This window comes from Rhinatrema bivittatum, chromosome 4, assembly GCF_901001135.1.
Source record: "Rhinatrema bivittatum chromosome 4, aRhiBiv1.1, whole genome shotgun sequence".
NCBI classification, from domain to species: domain Eukaryota; kingdom Metazoa; phylum Chordata; class Amphibia; order Gymnophiona; family Rhinatrematidae; genus Rhinatrema; species Rhinatrema bivittatum.
In genome coordinates, this window is record NC_042618.1 from 162358253 (window position 1) to 162378751 (window position 20499).

Below are 20499 nucleotides of genomic sequence, written 5' to 3' on the forward strand. Positions count from 1 at the left end.
CGCACACATCTTGATTCCCCAACAACCCGCATTTTATACACATCCTGATCCCCCAGCCCCCTTTCACACACACCCCATACTCCCAGTCCCTCGGACACATAAGCCCCATCTTCTCTATTCCTCCATCAAGCCCCACCTCCTCTATCACAACACCCCGGCCCTCCATCATAGCCCATTGGCCAGCCTCTTTCATATAACTCCAAACTCCCATCACCATATCCCCCATCTCCCACCCCCTCTTAAACATAATGACCCACCCCCATCCCATGCTTGACACAAATCCCCCATATCTCTTAGCATCTTTCACATAACCACCCCATCGCCTGCAAACAACCCCTCCCATCACATCACCCATCTCCCAGCTCATCTTTCACCTAACGCCCCAACCCATCCCCTGCTTCACACACAACCCCCTCCATTACATCTCTTGTCTCCCAGCACCACAACCACTCCCCCCCCCCCCCCCAAGCTGCTTTATCAAGGCTCCCTACCACTAGACCCCTTCTTGATTCCCTTCCAATGGCCACAGAACTGCAGGAGACTAGGGGCTCTGCTTATAATCACCATACAGACACAAACCTCTTTACTCCATTCAATCATCTGTGGTTTATTTATGACCACTAGCTACTTCCAGCTCTAGCTTTACCCTTTTTGCTTTCATGTATCAGATGTGGTCTGAAGCCAAGACAGCACAGGTTTTCCAGAGGTGAACCCTTAAATCAACCACCAGGTATCTCTAATGACCAACTTCCTGGTTTCATTTGCCTCATAACGTGCCTTCTTCTGCATTTCTTGCCACTTCCAATGAAGCTGGATATCACAAGTTTCTTATATGGCAGTGCATACAAATGTCACTTAGCCACTGAGAGAGCCCTACTTGCTACTAACAATCAGAATCTCCCAGAAGATCCCAAGCTGCCTGCTCAGTCTCCCACCTCAAAAACTGAGTGAAAGCAGAGTAGCTTACCTGTAAACAGGCATTCTCCAAGGATAGCAGAATGTCAGTTTTCACAAGTGAGTGACATCATCTGATGAACTGTGGCCCAGAACTTTTAGGTTAAAAAACCCCCAAAAAAAAACCTCCTGGGGATGTGCAGGCTGACATGCAGGTTTCATGAGGACTGATATCCTACTGTCCTCGGAGAACATCTGTTACAGATAAGCAACTCTGCTTTCTCTGAGGACAGGCAGGATGGAAGTCCTCACAAGTGGGAAATCCCTAACTACAGACTGCCCTGAATGAAAAAAGGAGAAACAAACAGTGCCAATGGGCATAATGACTCTTTCCATGTTGGCAACAGGTTATTTTTCTTATATATTTTTCTTATGAAGTGCAGCCTGGAAATGGAGTTGGGTTCTAGATCTCAAAGAGATTCCACAGGCCAGACTGGCCAAACCAACTGTCACGTTGGGAGTTCCTTACCAAACAGCAGTGCAAAGTGATTGTGTGGAGAGAACTTACTGTCACAGCCTTACAGATTTCCTCCATGAAGACTAATCTTAGGTGGGCTACTGACACTAAGAAGGCCTTGACATGATCTACCAGACTCAGACATGCCTAAGCATAAAAGGAAATGTAATCTTGCTAGCTAATTGGATAAAGTGTACTTGGCAATGGCAATCCCTAGTTTGTTGGTCTGAAGAGAAACAAAAAAGCTGGGTGGACTTTCTATGGGCTTCATTTTGCTCCATGTAGAAGGCTAAGGCTCTATGCAGTCCAAACTATATAGTGCTTGTTCGCCATGATGGACATTGGCCTAGGAAAGAATGTTGGAAAGACAGCTGACTGGATAAGATGACACCACCTTAGCCAGGATGGGTACACAGAACCATCCTATCATTATAAAATTTAGTATAAGGTGGATAAAACCGCTTCAGATGGTACAAAATTCAGCAGCCCGTCTGCTGACAGGAGCCAGGAAAAGAGACCACATATCTCCCATCCTGAAAGAGCTTCATTGGTTACCAGTACACTTCCGAATCATGTACAAAGCCATATCTGTCATATACAAAACCATACATCAACTCAACACTCTTGATCTGCAAATCCCTCTCCAAATTTACAACTCGTCAAGACCCACCAGAGATGCTTATAGAGGTTTCCTCCAAGTACCCCCCGCGAAAACTACCAGACATGTTACCCTAAGAGATTGTGCCACCTCCACAGCTGGTCCTCCCCTATGGAACTCCATTCCTACAGATCTCAGACAGGAGCCCTGCCTCCTAACCTTTAGAAAAAGACTTAAGACTTGGCTCTTTAAGCAAGCTTTCCTGGACACAATCTAATGACTTCACTGTCTCCTTCTCATAACAAGCAGCCTCAACCATGTTTTTTGTATATAGTATTTAATTTGTATATTATTTAACTGTTACTAATCTATCCCCTCTTTTCCTCCTTCTCCCAGTTCTGCTACCCTTGTTAAATGTAACTGCATCTTCGGTCACCACAGTTCCAGTTTGATGTATCTACTGCACTCCTGTTTTATGTAAACCAGCAAGATACGTTTTTCATGATTGCCGGTATATAAAAACCTTAAATAAATAAATAAATAAGTTACTAGAGACTGAAGCTCACTGATCCTACATGTTAATGTCATTTTGCCACCAAAAATATGACCTTCTAGGTCAGATACCAAAAAACAAAGCGGTAGCCGATCCAGTGAGCTGTGTAACAGTGACGACTCAAACACATAGACTTGACTAGCTAAAAGACGGCTCGTCTATTTAAATTTGTCATGTACAGAACGTTTTTGACTTCAAAGCAGCTATTACGTAGCAATACTATGCTGATAAGAGAAAGTCTATGTGTTTGAGTGGGAATTCATCTGCACCGAAGGCATAATCAATGCGATATTTTCTACATTGACCAAATCAAGTCCTGGTAAAATGAATTGCCCCTGAGGCAGCTCTGTGCAAGGGAGCGAAACTCGGCCAGAGTCGGGCATTTTAATAAAGGGCTTGTCATCATCCTTCTAGGTCAGGTACCTCAGGCCACAGGAAAGCAGTGGCTCAAAAGCAGCTTTCATCAGCTGGGTCAGTACCATGTTGAGACTTCAAATAAAAAAATGAAACAAATACAAAAGGTATCGCCAAAAAATTGTGCAAATGTACACACCGTGTGCTTGGCAAACGGACGAAAATTATTTTAGAATTATTTTAGAGAACAGGACTGCATCAGCAAGCCTTTTGACAACGTGCTCAGTGTTGAGCCGTCCGGTCTTATCAATCACTTGCAGCCTGTGGGTATTCAAACAACTCTGTAGTGTAATGTTTTGACTGTGTAAATTCACAAAAAATCCCGATGAAATACGAAAGCTCTAGCAAGGTAAGACAGCTTAAATTTCACAGTTCACACATTCTGATCCATTCCACCCATATATTAAGGCAGTGTACAACCTTGTACATCAAATGCCGACTCGACAGCGGCCGTGTTTCGCAGCCTGCCGGCTGCTTCTTCAGGAGTCACCGAACTCTTAATGTGTGATCTCATGAAAACCGGACTGAAGGTCTCAACATTGATGTACAAGGTTGTACACTGCCTTAATATATGGGTGGAATGGATCAGAATGTGTGAACTGTGAAATTTAAGCTGTCTTACCTTGCTAGAGCTTTCGTATTTCATCGGGATTTTTTGTGAATTTACACAGTCAAAACATTATACTACAGAGTTGTTTGAATACCCACAGGCTGCAAGTGATTGATAAGACCGGACGGCTCAACACTGAGCACGTTGTCAAAAGGCTTGCTGATGCAGTCCTGTTCTCTAAAATAATTCTAAAATAATTTTCGTCCGTTTGCCAAGCACACGGTGTGTACATTTGCACAATTTTTTGGCGATACCTTTTGTATTTTTTTCATTAGTTTCGACAGGTTCGCAAATTTTTGCTCTTTGTGTTGTTGCTGAGACTTCAAATAAAACAGGTCCTGCATGAATTGGACAACCAAAGGCTGTATAGAGATGGGTCTACCTTCTACATGTTGGTGATAGGTGCCAACTGCATGGAGGTGAGCTCTTACTGAGCTGGTCTTGAGACCTGACGAACAAATGTAGAAGGTAATCAAACAGTTTTTAGGTGGAGCAAGAGAATGGGTCTGATGCTGTTTGCTCACACCACAAGGCAAACGTTCTCCCATTTAGTCAATAGGACTTTCATGTGGATTCCTTTCTTGAAGCTAACAGGACACGAGCTACATCCTCTGACAGATTCAAGGATCTGACATTGGGATGGCACAACCACTCTCAATCCTGAGTGAAGAATTCCTCAATTTGATTGGATCCCTGATACATATCTCCCTCAAGAATGGGAACCATAGGAGCTATGAGAATCATGATTCCCCAGTCCTTTCTCAGCTTCACAAAATCTTCGGGATAAGTGGAATCGGAGGATATGCATACAGCAGGCCTTGCTCCAACTGCCCCTTTCCTGGAACAGAAGAGCAAGACCATCTTGTTCTGGGAAGAGACAAATGGATCTAAAACGTGTGCCGTACTCAGAGTATCCGTTTTTCTACCCTTCCCTCACCCCCTACCGCAGGGCCAGGACCCCACTCAACCTGTCTGGAAGACATTCTTCTCACCTGCCAGATATGTAGCTCTGAGGACCTTCCCCTGATCGTACATCTGGACAATCTCCCAACACAGGACTTATGATCTTGTCTTTGCTTGTTGACGTGAAACATTGCAATTGGATTGTTCATCTGGACAACCATCACTTTGTTGGCCAACCAGTCTCTTAAAGCTTTCAGAGGGTACCGAACCATTCTTAACTCTAGGAAACTTATCTGATGAAGCTTTTCCTGAGCAGACCAAAAGCCTTGAGTGCAGAGCCCTTCTACCAGGTCTCCCCACCCTAAGATGGACATAAGCAAGGTCAAGACAATTTGGACTGGAGGAATTTGTGACGTTATGTCTCTACTAAGATTGGAAATGTTCCATCATTAGGACAGAAAGTCCTTAAGTGGATGCATGATGCAAATGTTGCCTCAAAGATTCTGACTGCCCTGCAGCCACTGTGATCTGAAGATCCAACTGGGCTCTCCTTACATGAAGATGCACCAAGGAAGTAACAGACTGTTGATGCCATGAGACTAAAAATTAGTTGATCAACCCTAGTAACTTCAACATCCAAATGGTTGTGCACATTTATTCTGTGTTACCAACCTGAGATGAATTCTTGATCAGCCAATTGTCCAGGCAAGAGAATCCATGCACCCCAGTCTGTGTAGATGTGTCACCACTACAGCAAGATATTTTTAAAGACTTGGGCTGACACTAGGCTGAAAGGCCACTTGCGATACTAGAAGTGATGGTCCCTTACTACAAATCTGACATATTTCCTGCATTGCAGTAATCTCTATGGGGATGTAATTATCCTTGAGATCAAGATACCATAGCCGGTCCCCTTTTTGTAAAAAGGAAATTAAGGTGTCCAGGGAAAACATCTTGCAATTTTCCCCTTTTTAGAAATTTATTCAAGGTCCTTAGATTTAGGATAGAACAGAGTCCCTTGTTTTCTTTGGAATCAGCAAAGAATCCACATCCTCTTTGTCTTGGTGGAACAGGCTCAACAGCATTGGCCTCTAAGAAGGAGAGCTCCATCTGTAGCTGTCCTGATGTGGAGACATCATGAATTAGTTTATGGATGGTACATAGGGTTTTGTATTTAATTCTGTGTTCAATCGGTAACCAATGTAGTTCCGCTAGGGTTTCGGTTATGTGGTCCCTCCTCCTTTTTCCGGTTAGTATTCTAGCTGCTGTGTTCTGAAGTATTTGAAGTGGTCTTAACGTAGTATTTGGTAGTCCTAGCAGCAAATGGGCTAAGACTCACAGTGCCTGAAGTGCTTCTCCAAGAGCTCCAACCAAGACTGCTCCCCCTAGGGGTCATGGTCAAACATTGATATACCCTGAAACATTATAAGATACCCCCAGGCACAGAACATATCTATCATGGGGATCCATGATAGACATGACCTTGTCACACAGAGGGCATCTCAAAGCCGCTGGCAGACTTATCCATGGCCAGATGAAAAATTAGAGAAGCAAAATCAAAGGACTTGATGACTGTGAATTAGTTGATGTCTCTTGGTGCACCGGAACGATGCACTAACCGGGAGTACCAATGGAACAAAAGCATATAAAAACAAAGGGGGGAAGAGTAAGATGGCAGCACAGAGTAAGACGTGGCTCCTAATGCTGGTCTCATTTTCTTCTTTTTTTTTTCCTTCAATTGAGATGGCGCCCAAGAGGAAAGGAAAGTTAGAATCTTTCCTATCGTGGCTTCTACACCTTCTGACCAATGTTCCATCATGGGAGTTTGCGTCCCCCACATCTCAGCTTAATCGAGTGTTGAGCCCCACTGGCAAAGCGGGAAGAGGAGTCCCACTTTCACCCAGGGAGTTCTCTCTCAGCCCGCTGCCGCCAGGACCTGAGAACTGCCGATCAACCCCAGGCATGTGAAGGTTTATTTATTTATTGATTTAAAATCTTTTCTATACTGTCATTAAGCTAGTTGCCGTCACAACGGTTCACAATAAGGCACATAATTTCAAATTTAAATGTGTTAAATTATATTAACTAAACAGGTGCCATCAAATACTGTAACAGTTTCATATTAAATATTACTTAGTGGTTGTGATAAGTCATGTCTACTTTAAGTATATCGGTTACAAGATAAATTAACACTTAAGTCTGGTCCTCTATTGTTGCAATCTAATAAAGGTAAAATAAAATAAAATATACACACACAATTCGAGAGAGTGTGTGTGTGTGTGTGTGTGTGTGTGTGTGTGTGTGTGATACAATTCCCTGGATTCTACTCTTCATTCCCCCTTTGTGGTATGCTTGCTTAATAGCCATGTTTTTAAACTTTTTCTGAATGCTTTGATGTCTCTTTGTTTTCTGATTTCTAAAGGCATGGTGTTCCATATTATAGGTCCTGCTAGGGATAGGGCCCTATCCCTTACTTGAGTTAGTCTGGCTGTTTTTATTGACAGATTAGTTAGTAGGGCTTTGTTTGCTGATCTCAAGTTTCTATTAGGGACATGTACGTGAAGGGCTGCGTTCAGCCATTCTGCCTTTTCGCCGTGTATTAATTTATGTATGGTGCATAGAGTCTTGTATTGAATTCTTTGTTCAATGGGTAGCCAGTGTAGTTCAATTAGGGTTTTGGTGATATGGTCTCTTACTTTTAGCAGTTAAAATTCTTGCAGCTGTGTTTTGTAATACCTGTAGTGGTCTTATCGTGGTGTGGGGTAATCCTAGTAGAAGGGCATTACAGTAATCAGTGCTTGAAAAAATGAATGCTTGTAGTACGGATCGGAAGTCAATTGGTGTTAGTAGTGGTTTAAGTCTTCTGAGAGTCATAAGTTTGGCGTAACCTTCCCTTACTTTTAGAGATATATGTTGTTTCATACTTAGTTCCGTATCGATAATCACTCCAAGGTTTCGTACTTTCTCAGCTAGTTGTATTTTTTGGTTGTTATTGATTGTGATTGGGTTTTGAATGATTGTGATGTTTTTTCGTTCAAGATGTAGGAATTCTGTTTTCTCTATGTTAATAACTAATTCCATTTGGTTTAGGAGCTGTTTTATTATATCTAGATACATGTTGGCTAAGGTTAATGTTTTCTCAATTGAGTCATTAATTGGAAGTATTAATTGAATATCATCAGCGTATATGTAGTGTGAGATGCCCAGACCAGCTAGCAGGTGGCATAATGGCAGCATGTATATGTTGAATAGTGTGGCAGATAGGGCTGATCCCTGCGGAACTCCTGTTTGAAGGTTTATTCTTTCTGACATTGCTTTTTTGATTTGCACTTGGAAATATCTGTTATTTAGGTATGATTTGAACCATTTGATTGTTGTGTTGCATAATCCTATTTCTTCTAATCTATTCAATAGGATTTCATGATTTACTGTATCGAATGCCGCTGATAGGTCCAGCATTACTAAAATGTAATGTTTACCGCTGTCGAAACCTCATGATGTTGTCTGTTAGCGTAAGTAGTAGTGTTTCAGTGCTATAGTTTTTGTGAAATCCATGTTGTGATGGGTACAGAATGTTATTGTCTTCTAAGTGTTCTGCTAATTGATTTTGTACAGTTTTTTCTATTAATTTTGCAATTACTGGTAGGTTTTATACTGGTCTATAATTGCTCAGGATGAGTGCATCGCTGTTCTTTTTTTTCAAAATTGGTTTTACTATTGCTCCTTTTAGTGAATCTGGCATGTTTCCTTCATTTAATGATAGATTAATGATTTTTGTTAAAGTCAGAGAGGTTGTGGTGGCAAGTTTTTTTATATCTATGGTTGGTATTGTGTCATACGCATGTGGGGCAGGGTTTAGTTTTTTTTGCATCGATTCAATTTCTATTTCGGATATTTCACTCTTTTTTGCATTTTGATGTTTTGTTTAGTTATTTTTGGAATCTGTTTTTAGGTTCGTAATTTTGTCGTTAAAAAATGTAGCTATTTCATTACATCTATTTGCTGGAAGGTTTTGTGAAGAGTCAGATGTATCATTTGTGAGAATTTTTACTATGGTAAACAAGGCTCTTGGATTGTTTGCGAATTTTGTTATTTTCATGCTATAATATTGTTTCTTTGCATTAAGTATTATTTGTTTATAGTAAGCTAGTTGCTTCCTGTATTTAGTCAGGTTTTCAGTTTTATTTTTTTTTCATTCTTTTTTCCTCAGATTTCTTTTGACTACCTTTTGACATCATTCAGAGTGCCCGCATGGAGGGGGCCAACAACGATTCCAGCATAGCGAGGCCCGACTCTTCGGAGGTAGTCTGTGGCTTTGTTTGGAAGATATCCACAAAGGGGCCGGTACAGGTCAATCAGATTCTGTCCTTAATCTTCAGCCAGTTTCTTCTGTTAGTGTTGGTGAGTTGTCATTTTTCCCTCACCAAGCCAGCGGTGGTAACTCTTGAAGCTCTATGGGACTTAACAGCTAGTTTAGCCCAGTTTCTTTCAGCTTTTTCTTCTAACATCCAGGCTGTTTCTCAGAGGGTAGATTTGTTGGCTTCAGATCAACAGGGTATCTCTCAGGAACATTTACAGAAGATTCAAGTTGTGGAAAGAGACATTCAAGATGTGAGGGATGTTAATGCTGCTATTTGTGAATGTTTTTTCCTCACAAACAGGCCGATACAGTACAGTGCGCTCCATCGGAGCTATTGGACGCGCGTTTTCCCTTACCCCTTATTCAGTAAGGGGAGGAAAACGCGCGTTCAACCCGCGGCACCTAATAGCGCCCTCAACATGCAAATGTATGTTGATGGCCCTATTAGGTATGCGCGCGGGATACAGAAAGTAAAACGTGCAGCCAAGCCACACATTTTACTTTCAGAAATTAGCGCCGACCTTTGGGTCGGCGCTAATTTCTTCCGGCACCAGGAAAGCGCACAGAAAAGCAGTAAAAACTGCTTTTCTGTGCACCCTCTGACTTAATATCATAGCGATATTAAGTCGGAGGTCCCGAAGAGTAAAAAAAAGTTTAAAAAAAAATTTTTTGAATTCTGCCCGCGGCTGTCGGGCTGAAAACCGGACGCTCAATTTTGCCGGCATCCGGTTTCCGAGCCCGTGGCTGTCAGCGGGCTCGAGAACCGACGCCGGCAAAATTGAGCATCGGCTGTCAAACCCGCTACCAGCCGTCGCTCCTGTCAAAAAGGAGGCGCTAGGGATGTGCTAGTGTCCCTAGCGCCTCCTTTTACCCGGATCTACCGCTGGACCTAATTTAAATACTGAATCGCGCGCACAGATGAGTGGCCCGTGCGCACGCTGGGAGAGTGGGCGTTTGCCTGCTCTCCCGCAGACTTTACTGTATCGGCCCGTAGGAGAGTTGAAAATATGGAAAATCAACTCCATCATTTACATTTTTTTAAACTTTATTTTTATTGAAAATTAAATTTAATTCGAATACAAACATATTCGATAAGAAAACATAAGGATACAATTTAATTATAATTACAAAAAAGAAAAGTTAATCATAGAAAGTAAACCAAATATTCAGTATCCTCATTATGTATCACAATATGACGGGGGGGGGGGGGGGGGGGGGGAGTAAAGAAAATGGTCCTAGGGCAGAAGCATGTTTTAAAGAAAACATTACAAAAAATTTAGATAAGCATCCTAAACTTGTCTTTCTAATTTTTATTTTTTAGAATGATACTTTTGTACAACGTTTTGATTAAACATTGTTTGTAAAAGCGGTATAAAAACATTTTTAAATAAATAAACAAACAAGCAACCTTCTCTAAATAGACCAAGCCATTAAAGAGGAAGAGGGAGGCACATTGAAATGAGCATCGATAAAATCTCTCAGGTGCAAGGGGGTCAAAAAAATATAACGTACTGAATTCAAGACTACAAGACATTTACACGGATGTCTAATAATACAAGAGGCCCCTAGTGAAATAACTTTAGGACTCATGGAAAGACATTTCCTCCTCCTTTCTAACGTAGGTTTAGCTAAGTCTGGAAAGATCCACACTTTCTCACCCTTAAACAAAACATCAGAATGGGAGAAAAACAGTAGTAGAATGTTATTTCTATCTTGCAAAAACACAAATGATATTAATAAAGTAGCCCTGGAATAAGACTAGGCATTAGAATTTTCAAGAAAATCAGATATATCAGACAAAGTATTTTGTTGAACTCTATCTAAATGATCTGTATCCGAAGTCTTCTTAGTCAAGGGTAAATAGAAAATCTTCTGAATAGGAGGAAAAGCAGATTCAAGAATTTGCAAAAAAGTTTCACTTTTTAAAATTTAGTGTTAGAGCTGCAGATTTACTTATTGTCCCCCTTCCAGTTATTAGTTTAAATTTGATCATGTTATGATCACTGTTGCCAAGTGGCCCCACCATAGTTACTTCTCTCACCAAATCTTGTGTTCCATAAGAATTAAATCTAAAATAGCTCCCTCTCTCTTGTTGGTTCCTGAACCAATTGCTCCATGAAGCAATCATTTATTTCATCCAGGAACTTTATGTCTCTAGTAAGTCCTGATGTTACATTTACCCAGTCAATATTGGGGTAATTGAAATCTAACTTACACAAAAAGAGTTGGTGGTAAACCACAACAATAAATCTAATAACAAAAAATGTGGAAACCAAAGTATTTTTAGATTATAGCCTAAGGTGGTGTCAGCAGGCCTGACGTTATATGTCTTTAGCATAGACACTAACCGGTCTTCTCAATCATCCACCTTCATCATCCTTTAATGCTTCAAGAATAATTTTTATAATTTTTTCTTATTATTTAAAATAGTCCTCCTTCCATAACATCAAAATGACTCGGACTCTTAACAGTCATGCATTATTATTGCCCTACACAGGCCGGTGTTTCGCTTGGTCAGCTTCCTCAGGGGCACATCAAAAATGCTTTAGCAAGAGTCAATTACCATTCAAGCGTCCTCCACCGCTTTCCTGACAAGATGGTTGAGACGTCTGGTCCCACTTGAATTGTAATTGACTCTTGCTAAAGCATTTTTGATGTGCCCCTGAGGAAGCTGACCAAGCGAAACACCGGCCTGTGTAGGGCAATAATAATGCATGACTGTTAAGAGTCCGAGTCATTTTGATGTTATGGATGGAGGACTATTTTAAATAATAAGAAAAAATTATAAAAATTATTCTTGAAGCATTAAAGGATGATGAAGGTGGATGATTGAGAAGACCGGTTAGTGTCTATGCTAAAGACATATAACGTCAGGCCTGCTGACACCTTCTTAGGCTATAATCTAAAAATACTTTGGTTTCCACATTTTTTGTTATTAGGTAATTGAAGTCTCCCATTATTATTGCACTGCCAAATTGGTTTGCTTCCCTGATTTCTCTTAGCATTTCATCATCTGTCTGACCATTTTGTCCAGGTGGACGGTAGTATAATCCTATCACTATACTCTTACCCAACACACATGGGATTTCTACCCATATAGATTCTACTGAGCATTTAGTCTCTTGTATGATCTTTGTTCTGTTGGACTCTATACTCTCCCGGACATAAAGTGCTACACCCCCACCAAATTGATCCTCCCTATCATTGCGATACAATTTGTACCCTGATATAGCACTGTCCCATTGGTTATCCTCCTTCCACCAAGTCTCTGTGATGCCAATTATGTCAATCTCGTCATTTGCTGCTATACACTCTAACTCTCCCATCTTACTTCTTAGACTTCTGGCATTGGCATACAGACATTTCAAAGTGTGGTTTTTGCTTGTTTTAACAACCTGCTTTTCAGTTGTTTGGGCTAATTCGGAACTCATTAGCTTTGGTGATTTTTTACATATAGGCATATGAACTATGTTTGCATTTAATGGAACCTCTCTGTTGGGATGCCCTAACTCTCCTGTTTCATTAGTATCCTTCAAGGATACATTTCTCCGAACCATGCACTGCTGAGTGACGTCGGCTTTTCCCCTTGTTCTAGGGGGAAAGCCGACAGGACAATTGGAAAGAATGCATAAACGCACTGGGTCATATCGACTATCAGGCTCTAGAAAAGTGTAGGGCAGACCTTAGAGAGTTACAGCTGGAAGATACATAAAGGGTCATGTGTTATTCTAGACAACATTATTATGAACATGGGGACAAGGTGGGAGCTATGCTGGTGCACTTGTTGCAGTGTAGGGATCAGCGAACTTTGGTAACAAGAATCAAGCAGGTGGTTGGAACGCAGGTATACGCTAATGAGACCATTAATGAAAGGTTTAAGGAATTCTTTGCCCACTTGTACTCAAGCAGGAGGGCAGGCTTCTAATGATATGGATAGCTAATTATCCGGAGGGGTTAGAAATGCCTGTTTTGTCTCAAGTACAGAAGGATAAATTAGCGATGCCTATCTCTCCATTACAGTTGCAAGAGGCGATTTTACATCTCCTGGCTAAGAAAAGCCCAGGGCCGGATGGTTATCCCATAGATTTCTATAAGTGTTTTATATCGGAACTGCTTAGCCCATTGAAATATGTTTGTGATTTCTTGCAGCAGCATCCAGAGCAGTCAGGGACATTAACAGATGCTACTATTACATTGCTGCATAAACCCGGTCAAGATGCTTCTGAACTGGAAGCCTACAGACCCATATCCTTGTTGAATGTGGACGTGAAGATTTTGGCTAAGGTAATTCAGTTTAGGCTAGAAAACTGCATGGGGTCCTTGATAGGAAAGGACCAGTCAGATTTTGTTAAAGGTCGCTCTTCGGTGGACAACACTAGAAGATTATTTGAAATAATGGTTTTTGCTAGACAGGATAAGATTTCGGGGCTGGTAATCAGCTTGTATGAAGAAAAGGCCTTTGATAGGCTACCAAGGCCTTTCTTGTTTGCTGCTGTTCGTAAATATGGGTTCTCTGAGCAATTTTGTGATTGGATTTGAGCACTGATGAATTGGATTTGAGCACTGATGGATCACCAGAAAGCTAAAGTACTCACTAACATTAATTGGGGTACTTTCACATTGAGAAAGGCACTCAGCAAGGCTGCCTGTTATCTCCACTGCTTTTTGACTTGGCCATAGAGATCTTGGCAGTTAGATTGCATGCTAATGTGGAGATAAAGGGGATACATGTAGGAGGGAAGCAACATCTTATATCTATCTTTATATGCAGAAGATGTGTTGCTATTTTTGGCTAATCCCAACAGAGCGGGGCAGAGATTGTTAGAGCTAGTAGCTTTTGGGGCAGTGGCTGGTTATAAAATTAATTATCACAAATCTGAGGTTTTTCCTATAGGTGTTAGCAGGGTAGAGAGGATATGCTGGGTGGTTTGCTCCCTTCAAAAAGGCATGGTCTCATACTAAATACTTCGGTATCGTCGTACCAAGTAACATGGGGGACCTTTATAGGCTTAATTATGCACCAGTTTTTACTAAGATCAAGCAAGACCTGAGGGAATGGAAGGGTCACTATATTTCTTGGGGAGGAAAAATTAACATTATAGAGATGAACATTCTGCCTCAGCTGTTCTACCTGTTTCAGCACCTACCCTGTTTTCGTCCGAAGAGTTTCTTGTGGCAGTGAATAGTATGCTTTTATACTTTTTATGGGAGGGTAAACCTGCGAGAGTAAGGTTACATATTCTGTGCAGATCTAAGGAATTGGGGGAGGGTATGGCATTTCCAGACTTGCAAACATATTTCTGGGCTGCTCGTTTAAGCATAAGCTTTTCCTGGCTGTACTAGGACAGATCTACATAGTGGCTAGCTATTGAGAGAAACTTAGCTGAGGGTATAGACCTTATTTCATTAATTATGTCAACATCGCTGTCATCCGTGTGAAGGAAGGCATGTCAGAACTGCCCTCCATAGCTTGTTTGATCAAATCCTGGAGAGCGTTATGTAGAGGACTAGGTATCAGTAGGGTGGGTCCCTTGGCATTTTCACCTCTTTGGAAAAACCTGGCATTATCATTTCATACATATAGTCATGGGGCGAAACAATAGTGGGAGACAGTGTTATGCTGTCTGAATGATCTGTATGAAGGGGACAGAGTTAAATCTTTTTCGAAACTCCAAGATGAGTTTGAAATTCCAGAGCGGTCCCATCATCCTTTTCCTTACCTCCCTTCCTCTCTCTGCCTCCCTTCCCCACCTGCCCCCCTATTTGCCCCCCGTGACATCACCCTTAACATATTTTAATTATGCCTTGCAGCAAGTAAATATTTATGTAAATATTTAGGCAAAATGTCCAATGTAAATATCTAAATATAAATGGTTTATATTATATTTCAGTTATGCCTCACCTCCCCACCCCCTTGTTCTTGTAATCCTTTACTATAGACTCACAATGTTTATTGTAAACACTTCATAATCTATATCTGTTTATGCGTTACCTTATACTCACATTGTTCATTGTAACTCTATATAGCAAAATTGCTTACCTTGTAATAGGTGTTATCCCAGGACAGCAGGATGTAGTCCTCACAAATGGGTGACGTCACTGGTGGAGCCCTATTGCAGGAAAACTTTGTCAAAGTTTCTAGAAACTTTTGACCGGACCTGTGAGGCCACTGAGCATGCCTAGCATTCTATGATATTCTCTGCCACAGGGGTCTCTCTTCAGTCTCGTATGTAGCAATAAGCTTTAGCAAAAAATAAAATAAAGCGTATCGGACCCAACTCCGCGGGGAGGCAGGTGGGTTTCGTGAGGACTACATCCTGCTGTCCTGGGATAACACCTATACAAGGTAAGCAATTTTGCTTTATCCCAGGACAAGCAGGATGCTAGTCCTGGGTGTGATTAACAAGCTAGAGGCTGTGTCATTTTGTAGTGAAGCAACACTGAAGTATTGTTGGTGAAAACGAGGCAGCCGAAGATCACAGCAGGTTGGATGTAGAAGGAGTTGGGATTAAACTGGAAACAAGTTCTTTAAGACAGATTGTCCGTAGGCTGAATCTTGTCGTCCCTGCTTGTCCAAATAGTAATGAGCTGCAACGGTGTGAAGCAACTCCATGTTGCTGCTTTACATATGTCAAGAATTGGTACTGAACGATAGTGTGCTACTGAGGTTGACATTGCTCTTACTGAATGTGCCTTTACTCGCCCTTGGAGAGTAAGGCCTGCTTTTTCATAGCAAAACTGTATGCAATCTGCTAACCAGTTGGATAGAGTATGTTTACCCACTGCTTTACCCGGTTTGTTTGGATCATAAGAAATAAAGAGTTGAGTGGATTTCCTGTGGACTGCAGTGCGGTCTAAGTAAAATGCTAGTGCACGTTTACAGTCCAAGGTATGTAAGGCTCGTTCTCCTTGGTGTGAATGAGGCCTTGGAAAGAATGTGGGTAAAACTATGGATTGGTTCAAGTGGAATTCCGTAACTACTTTGGGAAGGAATTTTGGATGTGTACGGAGAACCACTCTGTCATGTAGGAATTTTGTATAGGGTGAGTACGTGACAAGTGCTTGTAACTCACTAACTCTTCTAGCCGATATAATGGCTATGAGGAAGATAGTCTTCCATGTGAGAAATTTAACATCACAAGAATTCATGGGTTCAAAAGGAGAACTCATGAGTCTTGTTAAGACCAGATTCAGGTCCCATTCTGTGACTGGTGGTCAAATTGGTGGTTTAAGTTGAGTTAAACCTCTCATAAATCTGCTGACAAGAGGTTGTATGGATATTGGTGCATCTCCCATCTTGTTATGGTAAGCTGAGATAGCACTTAAGTGTACTCTTACAGATGAAGTCTGGAGACCAGATCTGAAAGATGACATAAGTAGTCTAATAGAGAAGTTGTGGGGCAGGAGAAGGGATCAATACTCTTTTGCATGCACCACAAAGTAAATCTTTTCCATTTCGAAGAATAGTTCTTTCGTGTGGAAGGTTTGCGTGAAGCTATAAGCACTTGAGATATATTGGATGAAAGACTGAGTGGTTGTAAATTAAATCAAGCTTTCAACATCCATGCTGTCAGGGATAGGGATTGAAGGTTGGGATGGCGCAACCGACCCTGATCCTGAGTTATGAGAGTGGGAGCTACACCCAGGCGATGGGATCCCTGATCGAGAGGTCTAGAAGTGTGGGAAACCATACTTGTCGAGGCCAATATGGGGCTATGAGTATCATGGACCCTTTGTCCTGTTGTAGCTTCACTAGAGTTTTGGTTATGAGCGGTATTGGAGGATATGTGTATAGAAGGCCTGAATTCCAAGGGCGAGCAAAGGCGTCCTTAGCTAGTTGGTGATTCTGCCTGTGTAGAGCACAGAATCTGTCCACTTTGTGATTCAGGTGTGATGCAAAGAGGTCTATTGTTGGTTGTCCCCAATGTTGAAATATCCTGGTCGCTACTAAGGGATCCAGGGACCACTCATGCGGTTGGAACTGACTGAGTCAATCCGCCACTACATTGTTAATGCCTGCCAGATAAGTGGCCCGGAGAAACATTGAGTGTGTCAGGGCCCAGTCCCAAATCTGCGCAGCTTCTTGGCAAAGGAGATACGAGCCTGTACCTCCCTGTTTGTTGATGTACCACATGGCTACTGTGTTGTCCATTTGAATCAAAACAGTCTTGTGTGAAAGGCAGTCCTTGAATGCATGAAGTGCATAACGTATAGCTCGAAGTTCCAGGAAATTGATTTGAAATGTTGCTTCGAGTTTTGTCCAAGTACCCTGGGTTTGGAGATTGTTTATGTGAGCTCCCCAACCTAAGGTGGATGCATCCTGTAGTTAAAGTGATCTGTGGAACTGGCTGTTGGAAGGGCAGGCCCTTGCGCAAGTTGTCCTTGTTTGCTCACCAAAGTAGAGATGAACGTAGGTGGTGGGTTACTTGAATTGGAGAATACAGTGGTTGAATGGCTTGGATCCATTGAGATCTTAATATCCATTGGGTTACCCTCATGGTGAGCCTTGCCAAGGGAGTGACATGAACTGTGGAGGCCATGTGGCCTAGTAAAGTTAGAAACTGATGAGCTGTTGCTTGTTTCTTCGAGTGAATCGAGTTTGCCAGTAGGGAAAGTGTTTCTGCTCGATCCTCGGGTAGAAAAGCCTTTGAGAGGATCTGTTCAATTCTGCCCTGATGAATTGAAGCAGGTGAGATGGAGTGAGATGGGATTTTTGATAACTGATGAGAAAACCCATGAAGTGAAATAGAGTAATTGTTCGACTGAGAGACGTCAGAGCTCCTTGTTGAGATTGACTTCTGATGAGCCAGTCGTCTAGATATGGGAAGACATGGACACTTTCCTTGTGTAAGTGTGCTGCAATTACTGCCAGACATTTGGTGAATACTCTGGGAGCAGAGGCAAGTCCGAATGGCAGTACCCTGTACTGGAAATGCTGATGATCTACCATGAAATGCAGATACTTGCGATGAGGAGGGAATATTGGAATGTGAGCGTAAGCGTCTTGAAGATCCAGAGAACAAAGCCAATCTCCTGTTTGAAGAAGTGGAAGCATGGCGCCTAGAGAAACCATCCTGAACTTTTCTTTCTTCAGAAATTTGTTGAGATTTCTGAGGTCTAGGATAAGACGTAGGCCTCCTGTTTTCTTTGGAATGAGGAAATAATGGGAGTAGAATCCTCTGCACCGGTTGTATAGCTCTGGCTCTCAGAAGGGTGGATAATTCTGCTTTTAGATGAATTATGTGAGATTCGTCCAGTGGATAATGTCTCTGTGGAGAATCTGTTGGGATTGAGAGGAAATTGAGTTTGTAACCTCGAGAGACTATTGAAAGTACCCATTGGTCTGTTGTTATTGGAACCCAATGGTTGTAAAAGTAGGATACTCGGCCTCCTACTGGTAGATCTGCTCAAGGGTTGGAGAGATGGTTTTGTTCCCTGGTGTTGGCCTCAAAAGCCTGCAGCTGGTCCCGTCTGCGGCGGGGGCTGAGTCCGAGCAGTCCTTGGTTGCCTGGGCTGAGGTCGGTGTTGCGGCCTAGTGGATCTACCTCTCGATGCTGGAGGATAGTATCGTCTTTGCCGGTAGAATGGACGTCTGGATTCACGTCATGGAGGACGGCAAGATGGTTGTGCAGCAGAGTCCTGTGGAACTAGTGATAGTTGGCGCAGGGTTTTTGTATGTTCTTTGAGTTGTGCGACAGCATCTTGGACTTTTGAACCAAATAGGTTGTCACCGACACATGGCAAATCCATTAATTTGTCTTGGACCTCAGGCCTAAGGTCTGAGGCCTTAAGCCATGCCCAACGCCTAGCACTAATCCCAGAGGCCGCTATCCTAGAAGCTGTTTCGAAGCCATCGTAAGCAGCCCTGACTTCATGCTTGCCAGCTTCAAGTCCTTTATGAATGATCGCCTGGGCTGCTTCCTGATATTGCTGTGGTAAAGATGTAGTGAATTCCTGCATCTGCTTCCACAGATTCCTCTGATACTGAGTCATATATAATTGGTAAGAGGAAATTCTAGTATTCAGCATGGCTCCTTGATATACCTTTCTGCCCAGGGAATCTAAAAATCTATGATCTTTTCCTGGGGGAGTTGAAGAATGTGGTTTATTCTTTTTTATTTCTTTTGTGCAGATTCCACCACCACTGATTGATGAGGAAGCTGTGACTTTTGGTAGCCAGAAACAGACTGTACTAAATAAGTGGTGTCCATTCGTTTAACAGCAGGTGCTGAGCATGGGTGCTCCCAGAGTCGATGTTGTAGATCTAGGAGAACCCCATGGATAGGTATGGCCAATACCTGCTTTGGAGGGTCCACAAATTGGAGGACCTCCAATGTTTGTTGTCTAGTATCTTCCTCCGTTACCAATGTGAAGTTATGGTGTCCGCCATGTCCTGAATGAAATTTGTAAAGGATAAATCCTCTGGTGGAGATTTTTTCCTTTGATCTGGAGGGGAAGGTTTGACATAAACTCTTCAGATGAAGTATCTGTGTGTTTGATTTGGAGATAGCAGAGAGGATCTTGGTGGATGATGGTGCCCCGAAGGACCTGGTTGCGGATCATCGAAGGGAATTCTTGTAGGAATGTCCTCTGATGGTTTAGGTGGAAGTGCACCGACTACCTCATCAAATTTCTTCATAAGAAGTTGGAAGAGTGCCAGTTCCGGATGTCCTGGGTCCCTAGGTGACATTGGCATCGATGGCATGGGGGTTGTCATCGATGACAGAATCGGTGTTTGCATGGATGGTCACCCCGGCATCGGTTTAGATAGTGGCGTTGGCATCGGTGTTGGTACTGGCATCGACGGAATCGTCGGCATCGGTGCGGCACCGGCATCGGTTCAAGAACCTGCATCGGTGTTGAAGGCACCGGCATCGGCGAAGGTGCCAGAGTTGACACCTGTTCTTTAAGGGCCTGAAGTACCGCTTGTCTGATAAAATCAGACAATTCCTGTGTTACAACTGGTGTATACAGAGCAGCTGTACGCGGTGGCGGAGGCTGTGCTGATGTTCCCTCCACAGAGCCCTGCGGAGGTTCAACGATCAGTGTGTGTTCTTGGGGTGAATCGGTGTTTGCATGGATGGTCACCCCGGCATCGGTTTAGATAGTGGCGTCGGCATCGGTGTCGGTACTGGCATCGACAGAATTGTCGGCATCGATGCGGACACTGGCATCGGTTCAAGAACCTGCATCGGTGTTGAAGGCATCGGCATCAGCGAAGGTGCCGGAGTCGACACCCGTTCTTTAAGGACCTGAAGTACCACTTGTCTGATAAAATCACACAATTCCTGCGTTGCAACTGGTGTATTCAGAGCAGCTGTACGCGGTGGCGGAGGCTGTGCTGATGTTCCCTCCACAGAGCCCTGCGGAGGTTCAACGATCGGTGTGTGTTCTTGGGGTGAAGGCCCCGGCGAAGGAACCGGTGTTTCCTGGGTCCTTGGCCGTTTTGCGCTCAATTCCCCCAGGGAGAGAAGCGATTCTGATGTCGATGGACATCGGTGTCGATGAAGATACTTTGATCGATGTTCGACCGCTGACTGTACCGATGCTATTGACGACGTCGGTGATGGATGGTCTCCTGATCCTTCTGGACGATGTTTTTTGAAAAGTACACTTTTGGAGACTCCGGCCGGAGATGATTTCGTCGATG

The 20499-nt window shown here is 42.7% G+C and overlaps 1 protein-coding gene across 3 annotated transcripts in view; it reads right to left on the reverse strand.

Annotated features, from left to right (window-relative positions):
- Nucleotides 1–20499, reverse strand: part of ASPSCR1 (ASPSCR1 tether for SLC2A4, UBX domain containing) — a 249279-nt gene that overhangs the window by 20251 nt on the left and 208529 nt on the right. The window lies entirely within an intron of this gene.